General features: G+C 38.2%; 1 long non-coding RNA gene across 5 annotated transcripts in view; it reads left to right on the top strand.

Annotated features, from left to right (window-relative positions):
• Nucleotides 1-21,366, top strand: part of LOC148718510 (uncharacterized) — a 122,196-nt gene that overhangs the window by 7,544 nt on the left and 93,286 nt on the right. For 3 of the 5 annotated variants that reach the window (XR_015993708.1, XR_015993711.1, XR_015993710.1), the window contains exons 3-5: nt 1,012-1,032; nt 11,143-11,166; nt 17,032-17,052. This is a non-coding gene — a long non-coding RNA (uncharacterized LOC148718510). Of the gene's footprint in view, nt 1-1,011; nt 1,033-11,142; nt 11,180-17,031; nt 17,053-21,366 lie in introns of all 5 variants that reach the window. The other 2 variants (XR_015993707.1, XR_015993709.1) reach the window with 2 other exon arrangements.

Raw genomic sequence — 21,366 nt, 5'->3', positions numbered from 1 at the left:
GAAAAATCTGGTCACAAACTGATCTGTTGTCTCGGACTCTTTCTGTCTTGCTTGACAGAACTGATGCCGCTCAAATGGATGTTAAATTGTGGCAAAAAATGTGCGTCCGGTAGTCTCATAGCTTTTGCATACTGCGTTTCTTCTTCTGGGGTTGGTCTAGGGTCACTTAGCGTGACAAAAATGTCCTGAACATCCTGTCCAGCGCAATGCAAAAGTAACGCTTGTTTTTGTGCATCTTTTGTGATACCCTTGGCCTCGAGAAAAAAACTTAAAAGAACGTTTCCATCGCCTCCAACGAGGTCCCACGCTTTTCGGATGGCCTGTGCAATCGAAAGGTTGTACGTTTCCAAATTCGATGTTCACGGCCATACTTGCTTTGCATATGTCTGAAAATTTCCTGTTTATCGTCGTCGCCAGTTGTAGAGTTTTAATGTGCACATTTAAACAACCAATTAAACCGGATTACACCGCAGTCCTTAACTCTTCGACTCCATACTCTCCTCTCGCTCCTATCCTATAATAGTCTTTCATATATCCCGGCATACACTACAGAGAAGAAGGTAATTATTTCTGGTAATAAATCATAGAAATCTTCATTTAAAAAAGCGTTAAAAGTAACAAAATTAAGGCTACACACAGTTTTTATGGGTATTCGCTAAGTTAAGCTTTGAATGAACTTGATTATCATACAAAAAGCCCGCACGCACGCACGCACACTCACACATACACCAACAAACAAATAAAACAAAACAAAGCAAAAAAGCAAACAAACAGGAGGAAGGTAACTATCTGTGTAAATGAATTGTGAAAGTTTTCATTACCACAATATCAGTTCAACGAGTTAAACACGAAACCCTTTAAATGAGTTTCAATTCCTTCCCTTTTAAACATGGTCTACATCCGTTCAATGAGCTTACACGACACAATTCAGCTCTCTTGTTATCATATCTGATAGTTGACTTGATGGTTTTTCATACTCGATCGTAATTCTTCATTTTATTTTGTTTTCAGAGGAAAAAAGGCGACGAAAAGGTAATTATGTGTGGTAATAAATCATAGAAATCTTCATTTAACAAAGCGTTAAAAGTAACACAATTAAGGCTGTACACAGCTTTTATGGGTATTCGCTAAGTTTAATGAACTCGATTATCATACCAACAGCACACACTCAAACACACACACACAAACGCACGCACACACACACACACACACACACACACACACACACACACACACACACACCAACAAACAAATAAAACAAAACAAAAGAAAACAAAACAAACAGGAAGAAGGTAACTATCTGTGTAAATGAATTGTGGAAGTTTTCATAACCACTGCCAATAGCTAATGAGCTTAACGCTAAACCCTTTAAATGACTATCACTTCCCCTTTAAACATGGTCCTGATCCGTTAAATGAGCTTACACGAGACAATTCCGCTCTCTTGTTATCATATCTGATAGTTGACTTGATAGTTATTTTAATCTTGGAGTATTTAAAGCTACGTTTCAAAGTCCCGCTTACGTGAGTTTACCACGGATCAGTAGTTTCACATTCAAATGTTACTTATTTAAAATACACTGAGTGATTTAAGTCTCTCAGGATTTTTAAAGAGGGAGGGTGAAGTAGCTGAAGTGACTCATCCTAACCCCCTCTGTCTTTGCATGCATACCCACCTTGATGTTCATAGATGCTCACCAAGCCAGAATGGACAACTTGGCCGATACAGACTCTGCTGACTTCTAATTCCTTCATTTTCCTTTTAACCTGGCCTGATTGCATTTGTTCAATAAGCTTATAGGCGATAAAAGATCTCTTATTTAGAAGCATTCTCACAAACTATTTTAAGTGCCACTCTAAAGCCGAGATCGCACACACTCCATATAGATATTTTCTAAATGAATTGGATTCAACTATTCAAACTATGTTGTAAAATAATTGTTTTAAATGGAGTTGGAAAGGATGATTTTCTTGAGAAGGGTAGAGCGTAGCTTTTAAGGGGCGTAAAAACAACCTTCTTGACCCTGTGTATTTTAACGTATCTGAAATCTTGAATGACGCTAGAATGATTCAGTGAACAACGATTTACTTAAAGGGTATTGTATAGGTTTATGCACATTGTCTCACAGGAAAAGAGACAACTACAGGCTGACAGACAATGATGCCTGATGACAGGCAATGATGATTTTGTTTAAAAAGATAACGTAATTGCCAGTGATCTATCCGTTAATTAAACTACCGTCTTTACTACTTCACACCCACATATCTACACGCACACACACACCCACGCCCACCCACACACACAGATAAGGACTAAAGCCTGACAGTGTGGTTAAAACTAATTGTTTTTGCAGGTTAAGAACGTGTCCACGTAAAATCCAAGCAATATCAAAATTTTAGTCTACATGGTATCCTCCAGAATTTCATACTATTTTGTGTACATACTGGTATAAGTCCAAGTTAAGAGCCTGCCAAACATTTTCCCAAAGGCCGAACAGTTCACGTGATACAGTGGCTCGAGTGAAATGACACAATTTTAAGTAAAATCATGGTAAATTCGTCCATGAAGTCTAAAACTTGATCAGAGACTATTGGGTGCAGATACAATTAACAATCTTTGTAAATTTCAAATGAATAGTATACTCATTCGAGTCAACTAAATTTGAAGAGGATGCGATAACTATGTCCGAAAATATTAATGTTTCAAGAAATCCTTCAAAAATAGAGATTTTTGATGATTCGAATTTCTAGTGAAAATCGCTTAAAATATCTCGGATGCGGCCATGTCTCTGCTGAGAATTACTCCATTCCCATAAAGTTTATTTGTTTAGGAGTATATAGAGACTTATGTATCGCCATGCGAAACAGATGTTTTGTATCGGCATTTCGCTCACGACAACAGGCGAATGACAAATGGGGACTATGACCGTGATCTGTTGGCATCTGGTTAAACATGCCACTGATTCCGGTGAAGACATTCTGGGCTCATGTTATATTTGAATGCACAATATTAGGTTTATAAAATGTACCTGATGAAATAAATACAATTTAGAGTGCTAGTAAAAGTACACTTGCCAAGCCTGGTGTACGCGGGAAACTACCGGCCGGTCAGCCGCTGACTTTATACACTCAACCGTATGCAGCATTTTAGAATGATGGCTACGGCTGCAAAATGCTCAGAGATTTTTCAGGACTCACACTGGCCACTTGTCGAATCTCTCTTTCCAGTGGCTCTAGATCTTGGTCACCAATGTTGATGTCGCTGGCCTACGGCAATTTTCCGGTTTTCCTTAAGGTCTCGAGTCTATGAAAATAGTTTGCAATCTGTTGAGCTGTGAGCCACTCTTTGTCGAACAAGCGTTGTTTAGTACCCACCCGACATAGTGTGCGTATTCCTTTTGAAGCATCAGACGGGGTCACCTTGCGCCCAGTCTCTTCGCCAACAAGAAATAGCTCGAGAAGGAAGTTATTCACCCGTTCTGTAAACTTGTTGCACTTCCATGCCTTGAGGGCCCAGCCACCAGGCACACTGTTGGAGCTGTTGGCGGTAGAATTAATGGTGGTCTTATGGGTCTCTGGTATTATTGCTTTCAGAGAGGAGCATTTCGCCGCCCATTGCCGTCTAATATGATCATACTGCGTTTCCCGGTGAAGTTTGTACTGGTTCTTTCCGAAGTCGAGATGGCTGACAAGGTAGTGGTTACAGCGGTAGACTTTAGCACACCCTTCCTCAGGACATGAAAGCGAGGCGCTTGCTGTTTCTTCCCAGTTACGTTCCCCCACATCTTTCACTGATGTTGGATTTCTTCACCGAGAAGCTTGCTTTTTCAACGCGCCTTTTGCGATGTCTTGTGCGCGAAAAGGCTTCAAAACCTTTATACCCTTCACCTGCTGTGTTGACTCCACGAGAAGAGCCTTTTTCCGATATCCTACTCCCACACGAAATGCGTAAACAATTCATTTTGGTTTATCTCGCGTGCAAATAATTTATTTCACTGCTTAAGGCTCTGTAAATGATTTATTTCAAAAGCATTCGGCTCCCCCTTCACCACCCCAAACACCACCCCAACACCACCCCACCAACACCACCCCACAAACACCACGCCAAACATTTGGGGTGAATAATGGACCGTCCCTTATGATAGTAGGGAAGAATTTCTGGTGCCCGACAGGACAAGAAATATGTACACCCGGCATTGTTTCGGTCATACTAATATTGGATGTAATCGCACGAGGCAGGAACATTTTTCAATTACCGAGGTTTGATGGAAATAAGTCCGCTTTCATTCCAACCAAGCCTTCCTAAAAAGTACATCCATGGTGCTTTGCGCGCCTCGACACTGTCGATGTTCACATGCTTTTTAATCGTTTTATATTTATTTGGCCGGTCTTACGCTTACGTAATTAATTTAATGTTGCGGGTGCAGCTGTTAAAATACTCACTTGTACCCTGACAGACCATTACTTCTCTGAAGGGGGGAGAGACAAAAATTGTTTTGCATGCAAACAAGTTATTATTTTTCTTTTTGCTGTGGCAAAAAAAATAATTCGGCGGGTTGCATACAATTTATTTCGGTTTATTGCGCTTGCAAATAATTCATTTCAGTGTTTACAGTTCTGCAAACAATTTATTTCAAAATTTTCCTTTCCCCACCCCACTTGCACATAGAGTATAGTATACATTCGACTGGCACTCGCTGCCAGGACTTTTCGAAATGAAAACTGTATATGATATCGGTACTAAAGCAAAAAATCTTAAGTCGACAATGAATGATAACAATAGGGGCCAGGTTAAGAGACTGTCATGTTGCGGGTGAAATCACTTGCAAAAACAAACGCCAACGAATCGAGTTATCGTCAGAGAAGAGAATTAAGTTCATCAAGTGCTCGTGTACGATGTATTGGTACTTACAGTTAGACAGTGCATTATGCTGCATAAAATTACCTTATGGGTAAAACCTCAGTACACCAGACACCCCTCTAAACCAGACATTTCATCCGGTCCCAAGGGAGTCTGGTTTTGAGGGGTTCCACTGTACTATTTTAACTCGGAAGCATGACAAAACTTATATTTTATCTCATGCTGTGTTCATTTGAAAAAGTAGCGGTATTCCGACACAGCATTGTTACAATGAGTTATCTTGTCCAGTCTGGCAAAGCACACCAAAGTGTAAGTGTATTTGGAAAGATCTCCCTTTTTCCCCCATACCAATTAAAAAACAAAACCGTAGTCCTAAAGGAAATCTGCTGTTTTGCCTCTGCTTTCTTTTATCCAATAATTGAATGCATAATGAATTATGGGGTTATACGGAAATCTTGCCGTATATTTTTCTCGACATCTTCCTGGATATCCCTCTCTACCGTTTCTTTTTGCTCTGATGCTCAGGATATTTAGAAACTTTACTTGGCCGCCATCCCAAGCCAAGCCAAACATAATTTACCGTCTTGCTCTACTCCCTCCCGGGAGGCTTTGTAACAACCATACAAGTGCTCTTTTGTGCTGTTAGAACAATTCTTCACAATAAAACTAGATCTAGCGCTCTTGTTTCGAGCAGAGAGGTTACATTCTTTCTTATAATATTGGTGAAAGAACAAACACATTTAAAATCGCCCATCTTTACGAAATGTGTGCTGGTATGGCTACGCATGGAAAGCGTGGGAAATGTCGGTGTCTGTGCGTGTCAAGCAATCCTCTCAGCGCTTTACCAAAGTAAAAGCCGTCGGAAAACAAAAATAGCCAAAATATTTTGGATTTGCATTTTCAATATACTTATCATTACTTTGCTTTTACTACAAACAAATAAGAACTTTTCTTAAAAAGGCCGGCTAGAGGTTGCGGTGCAATAAAAAATAATCATAAAATAAAAAGCGGCCGGGCTTCCCATATGATTTTTAGATACGATAAAACTGGAATGAAACATGAAAATGGCTTTTCAAAATACTCTTAAAGATCTTCTCAAAGTTTTCCTTGCGTTATGGAGACCTATAAACAAACGGAATGTGTGTTACGATATTCTGGCACGTGTCACGTGACCCACCCAAGCACGCCAGATTGCCGTATTTCAAGGGAAAAATTTTCATCTTAGATGCAAACATCACACACTTCTATTTTTGTAATTACTTAGATCATCAATTGCTCAAGCTGGAAAAACCATTGAAATGAATGAAAACATGGCCGCTTGTTTGCTTTTTCCCGCTATTTTTGGGGTATTTTCCGTTACTTCGCAAAATGGTGAAAATTGTCAAGTTTGATTGATGGCTCACAAATATAAAAAACAGACAATCGTATATTTTTATATTTGTACATTAAGATCTAGGTTTCTACTTTCACTTAGTGAAATAATTTTTGTTGGCTTGAGATTTTGGAAAAACACCCACATCATGAATTCACTGCATTTTTGGCACGGATTTTTGCGCTTTTTTTTGAAAAAAAACTTAAAGCTAGTATAGCTCTCTAAAAAATCAGTATCTGGATAAACCGTTTGGTCGAGATTGTAGGTTCATTGTGGAAAACAAGTGAGCCAAATTTGAGCGAATTCAGTGGGGGTCGTGTAGACTCGTCTGCATGGTTTTCAGGTGGACACGTTCTTAAAATAACTTTTGAATTTATGGCTCAGAGAGTAATCTGAGTGGTTTTCATGGAAAATAAACGGATACTTTATCGGGGTAAAGTGAACAGGAAAATCGAATACGACCCATAAAGCACGTACACGATTATAGCATGACACAAATTTCAAACACATGTCAAAACTATTAAGTTTGTTTATTTTTGGCTAGCTCACGAACAAAGGTCTTTCCAATTGTCAGTTTACTTCAATCTTTATATATTTCATACTTAATTAAAGTCTACTGAGTAAAATGCGGTACATGCTAAGGATAACTATTAATAAAAGAGGACCATATTTGAACTCCCGAGACGAATATCGTTAAGGTGAAAATTCAATGTGAGTCTACGAATTTGAAGAAGCAAGAAACATTGCGTGGCAGTTAACAAAGGTCCGATCGATCCTGTGATCAGTAGAAAACATTTCCTGCGAAAAGCGGTCACGTTAACTCGGTATCCGTTAATATAGAATACTTCATGGAAAGTACGCGCCTACGGTGTTTACACACGAGTTGTGGTGTATCAGAAATCGAACAAGGGAGCGAAGCGAACGAGTGAGATTTCTGATACAAAACAACGAGTGTGTAACCACCGTACGCGCGCACTTTCCATGTGGTATTATGTTTGTTATAGACATACTGAGATTGAACACCCGCCTTAAATTATGACAAGCTTTATTTAAACAAATGTGGTCAAACAACAATCACTGAAAGAAAGTAGCTTCGTAAAAAGGGAAAGAGCTCAAATAAAATCCAAAAGTTTTGAATCGTGGATAACGAAACGCTTTTCGCTCATGGATTTCGCCGAGACAGGAACTTTCAATATCAACGATAGAAGAAATGCAAATAAAAACTATTTGCGAAGCGATGGCTTGTGCGGTGTACGAAACCGCGCCAACCAGCCTTGAATAAAAACTTCAACTTGCCGTACGGCTCACAAGTGAAAAAACATGATACGCGGCTTCTGATTGGACGTATCGCTTCTCTCACATGTGGGAAAAGCGATACGTGACATTTGATTGGTTTACATCGGTTTGCGAACGAAAATTTACTCTGCGGCTTTTCAGTGTGTAAATCTCAGTATGTATATCATAAAAAGCGTTACCTTTTAGTTTTTAGCGCTAGGTATTTTGAGAGTGTTGGCTTTATATTTTCACGTCGTATTCATTAGTTTTTGCCAAACATGCTTTTGTGTCTTTTTCCAGAGGTAGATGGATCTTTTAATGGCCATGTGATATCTCTCAACCTTGTCTAGTTTAAAGTATCCTTGAGAATAGCGTTTTGTACGGCAACGATGAACGGCAAGCGATTAAATTAGCTTCACAAAAGATAGCAACGTGGCTCGTTTTTAGTCTCGACATACAAAATATTTTAAATATCCAAACCTACGTGTTAGGATATCCAACACCTGTGTTTGGGAATAAATCAACCATAGAATGCAATACTTCAACAAATGCTTGTTTGTTTTCTTGTTCGAACAAGGTTCTGGGAAAGACTATGCAGGTCTTCCAACCTTCCAACCTTCCAACCTTCCAACCTTCCAACCTTCCAACCTTCCAATACTTTGCACACGGTTAAGATCGTAATCTTTGGACACAATCCCCAGCTAGAGTTAATGATTTTTTTATTTCTCACGTGTAGAATGCCAATTTCGGGAAAATCAACAACCCACTTGTCTTTGTACTGTATAGTACTTTTGGACTTCGAAAGCTCGAGAAATAAAATTATTTGGCTTTGTTAGGGAATCTTTGTGATTTTCAATTTACTCCTAGTCTTATGTACTCGTTGCACACTATATGCTTAACACTTAACCCCTATATTATTCGACTAAAATAGTTACGTAAGGCATTTGATTCAAACGTCGAATTTCATTCTGTCGCATTTAACTCTGTTCGCTGTCAATATCCCCAGGCGCACTACTTTAGGCCCAGTTCAAACGTCGAATTTCACATTTGCCGAACTTAACTCCTATTTTAGTCAACTAAAATAGTTAAATGCGGCATTTGATTCAAACGTCGAATTTAACTCTGTTCGCCTTCGATATTCCCAGGCGCACTACTTATTTGCTAGACTAAGACGTCTATTGAGCGTTTGCTTAATTGCTTCACTAAAGCGCTTGTTTTGCTGTTTGTTTTTGCTTTTTTATCTTGGCTTTTCGTCATGATACTTTCACTTGATTCACGTTCCATCATTTCATTGCAACACGACCCACAATATGCCACAGAGTTTCCTATTTTCCACCCAGGAGTGCCCTCTTCGTTTTCAAAAACCGAACACCTAATACAAAAGTAATTACCGCACGTAAAACAACTGTATTTTGTTTTTTCAAAGCAAGAAGTACAAACTCCTTCGTCTCCCTTTTTTTTGTGCTGTTTTGGCTTTTTCGCGCATGGCATTCATAGAATTCCTGGCGAGTTATGGGTAATAAATTAATTATAATAATTTCCTGTAATTCATGCATTAAGTTCGGCACATGTGAGATGCGTCGTTTTAATCAAAAGTCGAACCTCAGTCGAATCTCCGACTCTTTCAGTCGCAGATACGGCAAAAGTCGCATTTAATTTAAAACAGTCGAATTGAATTGATTCAAACGTCGCACTTCGCATGCATTTAAGTCGCATTAAGTTCGGCACATGTGAAATTCGACGTTTGAACCGGGCCTTACGGCACTAAGCCAGCATCTAGCCATAAAATAATCTGATAGATATCCTGATTTTTCAAAATTGCCGTTGCTGGAATATTCATTTTATCATTAGATGTAAACGTTATTTAGGAGCCTTTCGACGAAGGGCTAACGCTCGAAACGTCAGCTTTTGTAATAGTAACGGTGGCCAATTTACCACTTCAACTTTGTTGATATATCCAAATTATTTCGTTACTCCCACCGACGCAGCCCCAAACAGTTTCTTTCGAAACTATCAGCCTTTATTTAGGAGCGTTCGATTCCTTAAATTACAGCTATCATTCTCCTTAATTTCATTCCTTAATCAAACAACAACAAACATATGAAACATATGTATGAACTGCGGTTATGAAACGTTTATGTGTACGATCCTTCGCAGTAAAGCACTATTTGAGCAATAGTGAAAATCAGACCTGAAAAAAATGGTTCGAATCCCGTACATGCCTGAAATTTTTTTCAGGTCTGATTTTCACTATTGCTCAAATAGTGCTTTACTGCGAAGGATCGTACACATAAACGTTTCATAACCGCAGTTCATACATATGTTTCATATGTTTGTTGTTGTTTGATTTATCATCTACGGGTTTATGTCAAATTAATTTGATGGTCTGCTCCCAGTTGGCTTGTTAGCTCAATTGGTAGAGCGCTGCACTAGTATCGCAGAGGTCAGTTGTTCGAATCCCGTACAGGCCTGAAATTTTTTTCAGGTCTGATTTTCACTATTGCTAAAATAGTGCTTTACTGCGAAGGATCGTACACATAAACGTTTCATAACCACAGTTCATACATATGTTTCATATGTTTGTTGTTGTTTGATTTATCATCTACGGGTTTATGTCGAATTAATTTGATGGTCTGCTCCCAGTTGGCTTGTTAGCTCAATTGGTAGAGCGCTGCACTAGTATCGCAGAGGTCAGTTGTTCGAATCCCGTACAGGCCTGAATTTTTTTTTTCTTTTTTCAGGTCTGATTTTCACTATTGCTCAAATAGTGCTTTACTGCGAAGGATCGTACACATAAACGTTTCATTCCTTAAATTACAGCTATCATTCTCCTTAATTTCATTGTTGTTCTTGACCGAAATTTAACCCTTGCGTCAATGCATGTCTGGGGCTTGCGTTGTTGATAACTGCACCTTTACTGAAATGGTGTCAAAATACAGCCCATTGTGAAATATATTCCAGCAGAATTTCCTTTTTTTATTGCTTTCAAATAGACTACTTCTTTATCACCTGCAGGGTATCTTGCGCGTCAACATCAGAAATATTAATACAGCTCCTAACAAAACGGGTTATTTACGGGTCTAGATCGGTCCTTATATGGAAAAAAGAACTGTCCCTGGTCATGAGAATGAGATGAGGCTTAGCTGAATGAAGTAATGTTAAATTCTAATTCAGCTGAAATACAAGTGGAAGGTATATTTTCGGCTTACTCACTAATCATTTTAGTTACTTCTAACAACTCTTCCAACTGCAACTCTATCATTGTAGACTATTGAAATTTTCTTGTGAAAGACTAGTTTTGCGTGCAATGAATATAATCGAAGTAAACTGCGCTTAGTGACTTATGAGAACGGAAGATGTGATATGGGATAAATAGCTCAACCCACTAACTACCCCCTTACTTTACCTATTGCATATACATCGTTCTTGTGCATAACCTCCTTTTTATGCATGAGTGTCTTTCCCATGTGTGATATGCACTCAGGAATTTGAAATCTATGAGGGACTCTGTTGACTTTTAAAAGCGTATCTATTTAAGCATTCAAGTGTTAGCGAATTAAAATACGCTAAGTGACTTGAATCCCTCAGATCCTTTTTCATATTCGATTGTAATTCTTAATTTTTTTTTTTTTTAGCGGAGATGAAAAGAAGAGACCAAGGTAACTATTTGCGGTAATTAATCATAGAAATCTTTATTTAACAAAGCGTTAAAAGTAACACAATTAAGGCTAAACACTGTTTTTATGGGTTGTTGTTAAATTGAATGAGTTTAGGAGTCATTGGTTAGCTGTTGTGTATTGTTCGGTCTTTTGTATCGGCTCTTGTGAACCGGTACACGAGGACAGAACCGAAATTTAACCCTTGCGTCAAATCATGTTTGGGGCTTGCGTTATTGATAACTGCACATTTACTGATATGATGTCCAGATGAAGCCTACTGTGAAATGTTTTCCAGCGAAATTTCCTTGTTTTATTGCTTGCAAATTGAGTTCTTCTTTATCACCTGCAGGCCGGCATGTTGCGTGACAGCATCAAAAGTATTAATTAATACAGCTCCTAACAAAACGGGTTATTTACGGGTCCAGATCGGTCCGTTTGGGAGAAAACTGTGTCCCTGGTCATGAGAATGACATGAGGCTTAGCTGAGTGAAATAAGATAAAATTCTTATTGAGCTGAAATCCATGTGGAGCGTATAGCTTAGGCCTACTCACTAATCATTTTAGTTGCCTCTAACAACTATTCCGTCCGTAACTCTATCATTGTGAGACGAAACGAAATTTCTCGTGAAACACTAGTTTTGTGTGCAATAAATATAGCCGAAATAAACTGCGCTTAGTGACTTATGAGAACGGAAGATGTGATATGCATGGTATAAGTGACTCAACCCACTAACTGCCCCCTTACTGTACCTATTGTTTGCATATCGTCCTTATGCAAAACCTATATTCTTTTTATGAGTATCTTGTTCTTTCAATTTTGAACTATTTAACTTTGGTTTCAAAGTTCATTTTACATCAAATTACGCATTAAAGTGTTAGCAAGTTAAAATACTTTCAATGACTTGAATCCTTCAGGCTTTTAAAAAAGTGAGAGGCGAAAGTGATTCACCCTTACCCTCTTGTTTCTCAGCATGCCTAGCCTCCTAGTGGTTAATATACGCTCACCAAGTTTGCGTAGATAACTTGGCTTTGCAGACTCTGGTGATAGTAAATTCCCTTTCCTTTAAACCTGGCCGGCTTGAATCAATTCATTAGCTTCTAAGCGATATTTCAGCTATGACATAAAGGTAATTCTCTGTGGTAATAAATCTGAGAAATCTTTTTTTTTCGGCAACGTATTAATTGCAGCAGAGTACGTAATTGCTTGTATTCTCTTTTATTTTCACAATTTAAAAAAAAACAGGCTTTTGCAGGTTTTCACCCAAGTTTTGTTGGCTAAAAATTGCGTTACAGCCTTACAGGAGATATAAGAGACAATTTGATATACGTTGCACATTAAAGCCATGATTGTACACGATCGATATGGATATTTTTCAATTCGTATGAACTAGTACTCGATACCAACAACACAAATCCTTTCATAACCTCTTTTCATCTTATATGCTCGCCTAGTCTAAATGGATAAACTACTGACTCTACTGACTATTAATTCCTTCCCCTATAGACATGGTCTACATCCGTTCAATGTATGAGCTTACACGCGAAATTTCAGCTCTCTTCGTATTATATCATATATTATCATAAAATCAAGGCCTAGATGCTTTTTCATACTCGACAATTACACGCGACAATTCCGCTCTCTTGTTATCATATCTGATAGTCGACTTGATACTTTTTCATACTTGATCGTAATTCCTCATTTTGTTTTGTTTAACAAATAGAGAAGCCTTGACTGTGCTCTGTTCTGTAGTAAAGCTCGCAGAAAGCGGCTAGAGCACGAAAGAAGTGAAGGGAGAAACACGAGACGTAGTCGTACCGTTGCCATGGCGACATAAATAGATATAAACAGGCAATTAGAATCGGTTTTGTTTCTTTGGAAAATCTAGTCATTAGATTTTCTTTATAATTTGCATCCAACGAGCTTGTGACGATACTCACAAGTTAACACCATTTTGCTAACAATTTAACAGAGAAATCTTTAATTATCCCTTGTCGAAGGTTCAGTCGATTTTCTACAATTTCCTTTGTTTAAAATCAATTTTTTTCGCTACTTCAGTTATTTCCTAAAGTATTTTCGTGCCAAACTTAGTGAAATTCTAATGAGTAGTTCTCAAGAAATAGGCATATTTCCGAGAAAGCAATTTTCCATTCAATCGCAATATTTTTACTTACTACGCATGCGCTACATTTAACTGGGTTCTTTCGGTAACGAAGAAAAAGCTGGGAATTGCTGGGCTCCGCTCTCTTGTTATCATATCTGATAGTTGACTTAATAGTTATTTTAATCTTGGAGTGTTTCAACATAAATTTCAAAGTCTCGCTTACGTGAGTTTACCACGGATCAGTAGTTTCACATTCAAAGGTTACTTACTTTAAATCATACACTGTGACATAAGTTCCTTAGGCTTTTTAAAGAGGGAGAGGTGAAGCACCTGAAGTGGTTCCTCCTAAGCCCCTCTGTCTTTGCATGCATAACCTCCCTGAGGTTCATAAATGCTCACCAAGCCAGAATGGATAACTTGGCTATACAGACTCTGCTGACTTCTAATTCCTTTCCTTTAAACCTAGCCGGTCTGCATTTCTTCAAAAAACTTATAGGCGATATTTATCTCTCCTATTTAGGAGTGTTCTGACAAAGTCTTTCAAGTATCATTCTGAAGCCGAGATCGCACACATGAATTAGATATCAACAATTCAAATGCTTTTATAAAATAGTGGTATTTAATGGAAATGGAAGGGATGATTTTCTTGAATAGGGTAAAGCGTGTAGCTTTTAAGGGGTGTAAAAACGACCTACTTCACCCTTTGTATTTTAACGTATCTGGAATCTTGAATGACGCTAAAGTGATTCAGTGAACAACGATGTACTTACAGGATATTGTATAGGTTTATGCACGTTGTCTCACAGAAAAGGCGAGCCAACTACTGGCTGACAGGCTGTGGGTTAATCTCTTTCTTTTTCATCTCGCGATTCTAACGTTCAAACGACTAACAAACTGCTAGAAGTGCTGATTATTTCTTTGTCTGCGTTCTGGTGCTATTGATGAGCACATGTAAATATGCGCTATATATAAAGTGGAAGCAATTTGGTGTTGCTATGTAAGAAAAAAAAGGCAAAATGCTTCTTGTTGTACCCATTGAAAACGGGTGAGGTGAAGAGGCGTGGAGTTAAAGACCTTATCGAGCTCCTTTCCTCTTTACATTGATAGTCTCCTTATAGTTTATACATACTCGTGAGGTTGAAATGTGTGAGATGACTCCGCAGATTCTACTAATCATCAACGTCCTTTGTACGCAAGGTTTGCATCCTTCCAATTGGCTAATCAGTGGCATTTCAGGCTCTTCTGTGTAGGAGTGTTCCCATCAAAACAGCAGAGTACTGGAATTTCTTCTCTTATTTTGTCGCAATTCCTCTATTTGTTTTCTTTTCGGAGAGTGAGAGGTCAAGAAAAGGTAACTATCTTTGGCGATAGATCTTCATCATCACACAGTCTTCCACGCAAAAAAAAAAAAAAAAAAAAAAATAGATGATATTATTTAAAAAGATAATGTAATTGCCAGTGATCTATTCGTTAAACTACCGTCTTCATTTCACACCCACATATCTACACCCACACACACCCATGCCCACTCACACACACACACACACACAGATGGGAACTAAAGCTCGACAGTGTGGCTAAAACTTTTAATTTTTTTTGAAGGTTAATATGAGTTTTGAATTTATGGTTCAGAGAGTAATCTCAGTGTTTTTCAAGGAAAATAAGCGTACACTTTATCGGGGTAAAGTGAACAGGAAAATCGAATACGACCCACAGAGCACCTACCCGATTGTAGCACGACTAGTTTCAAACACATGTCAATATTAGTAAGTCTGTTTATTTCTCGCTAGCTCACAAAACAAAGGTATTTCCGATTGTCAATTTACTTCAGTGTTTGCATATTTCATACTTTTTAAAGTCTACTGAGTAAAATGCAGTATATGCGAAGGATCACTAATAATAATATAGGACCATCTTTAAACTCCCGAGACGATTATCGTTCACGGAGGCGAAAATTCAATATGGGTCTACGAATTTGAAGAAGTAAGAAACATTGCGCGGCAGTTAACAAAGGTTCGCTCCATCCTGTGATCAGTAGGAAACATTTCCTGCGAAAAGTCGTCACGTTCACTCGCTTTAGCATACGTAGATCCGTTAAAAGCGTTACCTTCCAGCTTTTAGCGCTAAGATTTCGAGCGTGTTGGCACTATATTTTCACGTTACATTCATTAGTTTTAGTCAAACATGCTTTTGTGTCTTTTTCCAGAGGTAGATGAATCTTTTGATGGCCGTGTAATATCTCTTCGCCTTGCTTGACAATCTAACGTAGTGTACAGTATCGTCGAGAATAGCGTTTTGTACGGCAACGATAAACGGCAAGTGATTAAATTAGCTTCACAAAAAATAGCAACAGGGCTCGTTTTTAGGCTCGACATATAAATATTCTATATCCAAACATACGTCTTAGGATATCCCAACACCTGTGTTTGGGAATAAATCTGCCATAGAATGCAATACTTCAATAAATGCTTGTTTGTTTGTTTGTTTGTGCGGACGGGGTTCAGGGAACTTTTTGTCAATGAACGCTATGAATTTTGTCCTCGGATCTCCCTTTATCGTAAAATGTATTATTCATTAACGTTAATTGACGTTGCTGTCAACTTTTATTCGCATAAATAATACACGCTTGGACGGGGAGGATATACTCTTTTTGAGTAATTTAGTGGTTTTTTTTATTAAAAACACCTGGTGGAGGCTTATGCCTAGCAAAAACTACGCATTCTTCTGATATGATACAATGACGTTAAAGGGAAAGTACGATCTAGAAAAATTTTACTTACATGAACAGTTCCTTGCTTGCATTGTCCTAACTGGCTATTCATTTGAACTAAAAGCATTTTAGTGCAAATAATTACGTTCCAAAAATCGGCATTTTCAAAAAGAAATCCTTTTTTTCTTTGAAATCAACACTGACATCGTTAAGTGGCAGCAAATAGGTTTAGAAGCCATAGAATTGAAAGCCTATACCTGCATCCGAACTTGACCACCTTCTGTTAATTTTTTTTTTTACGGAACGATACCCAGAAAAAAATTAAGAAAAGAACGACCAAAGAACAATCTCCAGCTCTTACGCAACAGTTTGCGGCGATACTTAACCGAGAAGAAATACGCACTCTAGATCTTCACAGACAATGAGTATGAAAATCAAGAAGGGTACAGCTGCTATTTGTGAGTCGCCTGTTCACGTGCACGTGCTTATAGGAAGTAATTCCATTTTTTTTTTTTTTTTTTGCGCTCATCTGGCTAAAGCTGCTTGACTTATATGACAATTCCTGTTTGGGATTAAATACGTCCTTAATGACATATAAAAATGCACTGATTATGTCCTTATGTCCGAGTGTTTCATCAGCGCATATTAGCTTTTATATGCTTATCCCTACGCTTATATCGCAAGTAAATGCCTAGCTGAACACTGCAACAATAGTTTTTCGATAAAAAAAAAACAGCACTCTTTTAAACTTTCTTTCCACAAACCTTTACGGTGAAATCTTGGAACAGTGATTACCTTACACTAACTCCTACTCAGACCATATTTTCTGTCTGAGGCTTAATTTAATTTCACCTTAGACTCCTCAAAACGCTCATTTACCCGAGTCCAACACTTCTTAGAACGATTTATACCTTAGCGGTATGGAAATCAAACATTAATTTCTATTCACGACAGACACGTAAATTACATTGGCTTATCCAATTCACGAGTTGGCTCACAGAGCATTTGATTCATACTCGATCGTAATTCTTCATTTTTTGTTTTTGTTTTCAGAGCGGAGAAGAAGAGAAGAAGGTAACTATTTATGGTAATAAATCATAAAAATCTTCATTTAACATAACGCTACAAGTAACACAATTGAGGCTCTACTTAGTTTTTATGGGTATTTGTTAAATTGAATGAACTTGATTATCACACCAACAACACACACACAGACACACACACACACGAACAAATAAAACCAACCAAAACAACAGAAAAACAAACAAACAGGAGGAAGGTAACTATTTGTGTAAATGAATAGTGTAAGATTTTCATTACCACAATATTTAAAGAGTTAAACACTAAACCCTTTAAATGACTATCAATTCCTTCCCCTTTAAACGTGGTATACATCCGTTAAATGAGCTTACACGCGACCATTCAGCTCTCTTGTTATCATATCTGACGGTTACCTATCAGATATTGAATGAACTTGATTAACATACCAACAACACACATACACACCCACAAACAAACAAACTGCAATATTCCTAGAAGCAATTAAGGTCAATAACTCGAACAACACACCGTCACCCTTCGAACTCCCGCTCTTTTTAACATACACGCACACTCTCTCGGTCACCTGACCACTGTGTATAGTCCCGGATGTCCACATGACACCACAAAAACAATTGCCGCTGCTGAAATACTCAGTTATCACTATAGATGTAAAGATTATTTCGGAGCGTTCGCTTCCTTAAATTACGTACATATACATATTGAATGCATATCCTCTATCACTACGTACGTGGCTTTAATTTTTGTGATAGACGCTAAGGAAATATAAAATCGATTAGGTGACTCTGTTGACTATGTACACTAGAAACTCGCTGATTGTTAATTATTTTATTTTCGGACCAGTCAAACTTTAGTTTCAAAGTCCAGCTTACGTGAATTTACCACGGATCAGTCAGTCTCACATTCAAATGATACTTAAAATACACTTAGTCGCTGAGTGACTTAGGTCCCTTTAGGCTTTTTGAAGAGGGAGAGGTGAAGTGGTCGAAGTGACTCACCCAGACCCGTCTGTCGTTGTGTGCATAGCTTCCCTGAAGTTCATAGGTGCTCACTGAGCCAAAATGGACAACTTTGCTCCACAGACTTGGCTGATTATTAATTCCTTTCCTTTACACCTGCACAGTCTGCATCCTGTCGATGAGTTTATAAGCGATAAAGTAAATTTCAAAGTGAGTGCACGAATTTGAAGATGCAAGTAACATTGCGTGGCAGTTAAGACAGGTCCAATATATCCTTTGATCAAGAGAAATTTTTCCTGTAAGAAATGGTCACTGAAACTAGGTTCATCTTTAACGTACGCAGATCCGTTAGGAGCGTTGCCTTCTTGTTAATGTTTCCAGGTATTTCGAGCGTGCGGGCACTATATATATTTTCAAGCTGTAGTCTTAACTTTGTGCCACAGACTTTTTTGTGTCTTCCTTCAGAGGTAATTTGACCTTTTCATGGCCATATAAAGTCTCTCAACCTTATATCGAATCGTGCTTTCGATATGGTTACTTTATAGCAACTCCTCGCTACTTAATAGAGAGAATAAGAGGAAAATCTTTTACCCTCCCGAGATGGAATGAACACAAAGATTACTGAGGCTGTCACAGGAGCCATTATTTGGAGCGTTCGACTCCCATGGTGAGCCTATGTTAAGGCATTTTCACTGAACGCTTTTTTTTTAGACTATCTTTTCGCGGGAAATAGGTTACTCCAGCTCACATAGCCACGAGTCAAGTTATGAATTAACTACGCGCTAATCGTGATTGGTCGAAGGGCTTCTGTGGGGAACCCATTTCGCACTCTTAGGATTTCATTTATCACAGGAATTTCATTTGCTCGAGCCTTTATCGTGTTGCAGCTCAAGGAAAAGCATGGTGTTGCTTCCTGGTTTTACTGTATTTTGTACCTTTTGTGAACGGCAAAGATTAATTAGAGTGGGTTTCAAGTGACCCACGTCTACCCCTCCCCCCCGCCCTCTTTTATGTGCAGGTTTCTTACGTGTGATGTGTGTTCAGGAATTTGAAATAGGTGAAGCGACTATGTTGAGTCGATCTTTAATACATGCCTTTGTATGCAAGTTCGGAATGTTGCACATGATGTTTTGGTGATAGAAATTTAGCCAGGTTTTTTTTTTTTTCTTTTGTGCACGAGAGGTTTCTGTAAAATCAGTAGATAAGTGAGATAATTGATCAATATTTAACCTCGCTATCAAATGTTATATTTGAAGTTTTGTTTTTCGAAAGAATGTGGATGAAAGGTATCGGCTATTATATCAATACATTTTTATGCGTTAAATCAAGCTGTGCTTAGACAATACATTTGGCATCGATGTAGTTAGCTTAGTCCCTCCAAAAATGTGACCAAAATTGAACTAAACTTTTCATCGTTTAGTCCACAATCAATTATAATCGGTACGGTACCTCAAGAGGTAAACGGTCGTTTCGCCAACGTGTCAGTTCGTCAACGTCAGTTCGCCAACAAATCAGGTCGATTCGCCAACGTCTAATGTCAGTTCGCCAACGTCCAAAATAATTATAATTACAAATGACCATGGGATTAAAATTTTAGTTTTTATCTGTTCACGAGTGTTCGTAGGTTAATATCGTTTGAAATTGTTCGTTTCACTCTCTCCAATCTCTCATTTCCTCGACGGCTGATCGTGTTTAACAAAAAAAAAACTTTGAAAACCATGTAAGGCATTTACCCAGTAGAGTCAGTATAAACCTACTGTAAAACATTTTTATATAACGTTTAGTAGTTAATAAATAGCGACTGGCTCCCAAGATATCTGTTTGATTACCCGTGGAAAAGCGTTATCATTATTCACTCGTCCACACGCATGGCAACAAGTCAAACAAAGTCCGTTGACCGATCGACGGCCGATCGTAAACCCTTTTAAAACTCAGTGATCGATCGACGGCCGATCATGTTTGAAAAGAACTCGAAAACCATCCACGGCTTATACCCAGAAGACGAGTGCAACAAGTGAATAATACACAATGCTTCTTCATGCGTAATCAAACAGATATGTTGGGAGTCAATGGCTATTTAACAACGCAGATATTAATTAAAAATAAAGGGCTTCTTTGAAATGTTCAGCAATACTCGACAATATCAGTAGGGGATTGAGATGATTGATATCTTACTCAAAGTTTTCTCCATACTTCCTTGAAATTTATGATCTTCCACGCAGGGGCAGAAAATGTACACGAATCGACACGGTGTTTGGTCATTTTACCAATATAAAGCGAAGGTCTGATAGATATAACAAGGTCGCGGATTATGATTCTTTTTTTGTCAACGAGCGCTATGAATTTTGTCCTCGGATCTCCCCTTATCGTCAAATGTATTAGTCATTATTCATAATTGACGTTGCTGTCAGCTTTTATTCGCATAAATAATACACACTTGGACGGAGAGGATATACTTTTTTGGGGTAATTTAGGGGTTTTTTTATTGAAAATACCTGGTAGAGGCTTATGCTCAGAAAATATTATGCATTCTTCTGATATGATACAAGGACGTTAAAGGGAAAGTACGATCAAGAAAAAGTTTACTTATATGGACAGTTCCTTGCTTGCATTGTCCTAACTGGCTATTCATTTGAGCTGAAAGCATTTTACTGCGAATAATTACGTTCCAAAATGAAAATCCAAAATCGGTATTTTCAAATAGAAATCATCTTTTTCTTTTAAATGAACACTGACATCCTTAAGTGGTAGCAAGTAGGTTTAATTGCCATAGAATTGAAAGGCTATACCTGCATCCGAACTTGACCACCTTCTGTCAATTTCTTTTTTTACGGAACGATACCCAGAGAAAAATTAAGAATAGAACGACCAATAAAACATTCTTCAGCTCTTACGCAACAGTTTGCGGTGATACTTAACCGAGAAGAAATACGCACTAAAGATGTTCAAAGACAATAAGTATGAAAAATCAAAAAGGGTACAGCTGCTATTTGTGAGTCGCCTGTTCACGTGCACGTGCTTATAGGAATTAATTCCTTTTTTTTATTTTTGCACTCATCTGGCTAAAGCTGCTTGACTTACATGACGGTTCCTGTTTGGGAATAAATACGTCCTTAATGACATATTAAAATGCCCTGACTTTTATTAAATGCCGCTTGTGACTTAACACTCTCGTAATTACTAATTAAGTGATCCATCAAAGGCCTGATCTCATAAGACTGTTGCAAATCATTTCGGAGTCTTGGCTTTCTATTTTCACATGGCTTCTGCAAATAGAAAAGGCGGAGGTGCAATTCAAACTGGAAGGAAACTCATGGGCCCAATTACGAAGCCTGTGCTCCCTTCTCTTTTCTCTGGCGTCAAATTCTTT

Source organism: Stylophora pistillata, chromosome 12 (assembly GCF_964205215.1).
Source record: "Stylophora pistillata chromosome 12, jaStyPist1.2, whole genome shotgun sequence".
NCBI lineage: Eukaryota > Metazoa > Cnidaria > Anthozoa > Scleractinia > Pocilloporidae > Stylophora > Stylophora pistillata.
The sequence above is the reverse complement of the archived record's forward strand: the minus strand, read 5'-3'. Positions and strand labels throughout refer to the sequence as shown.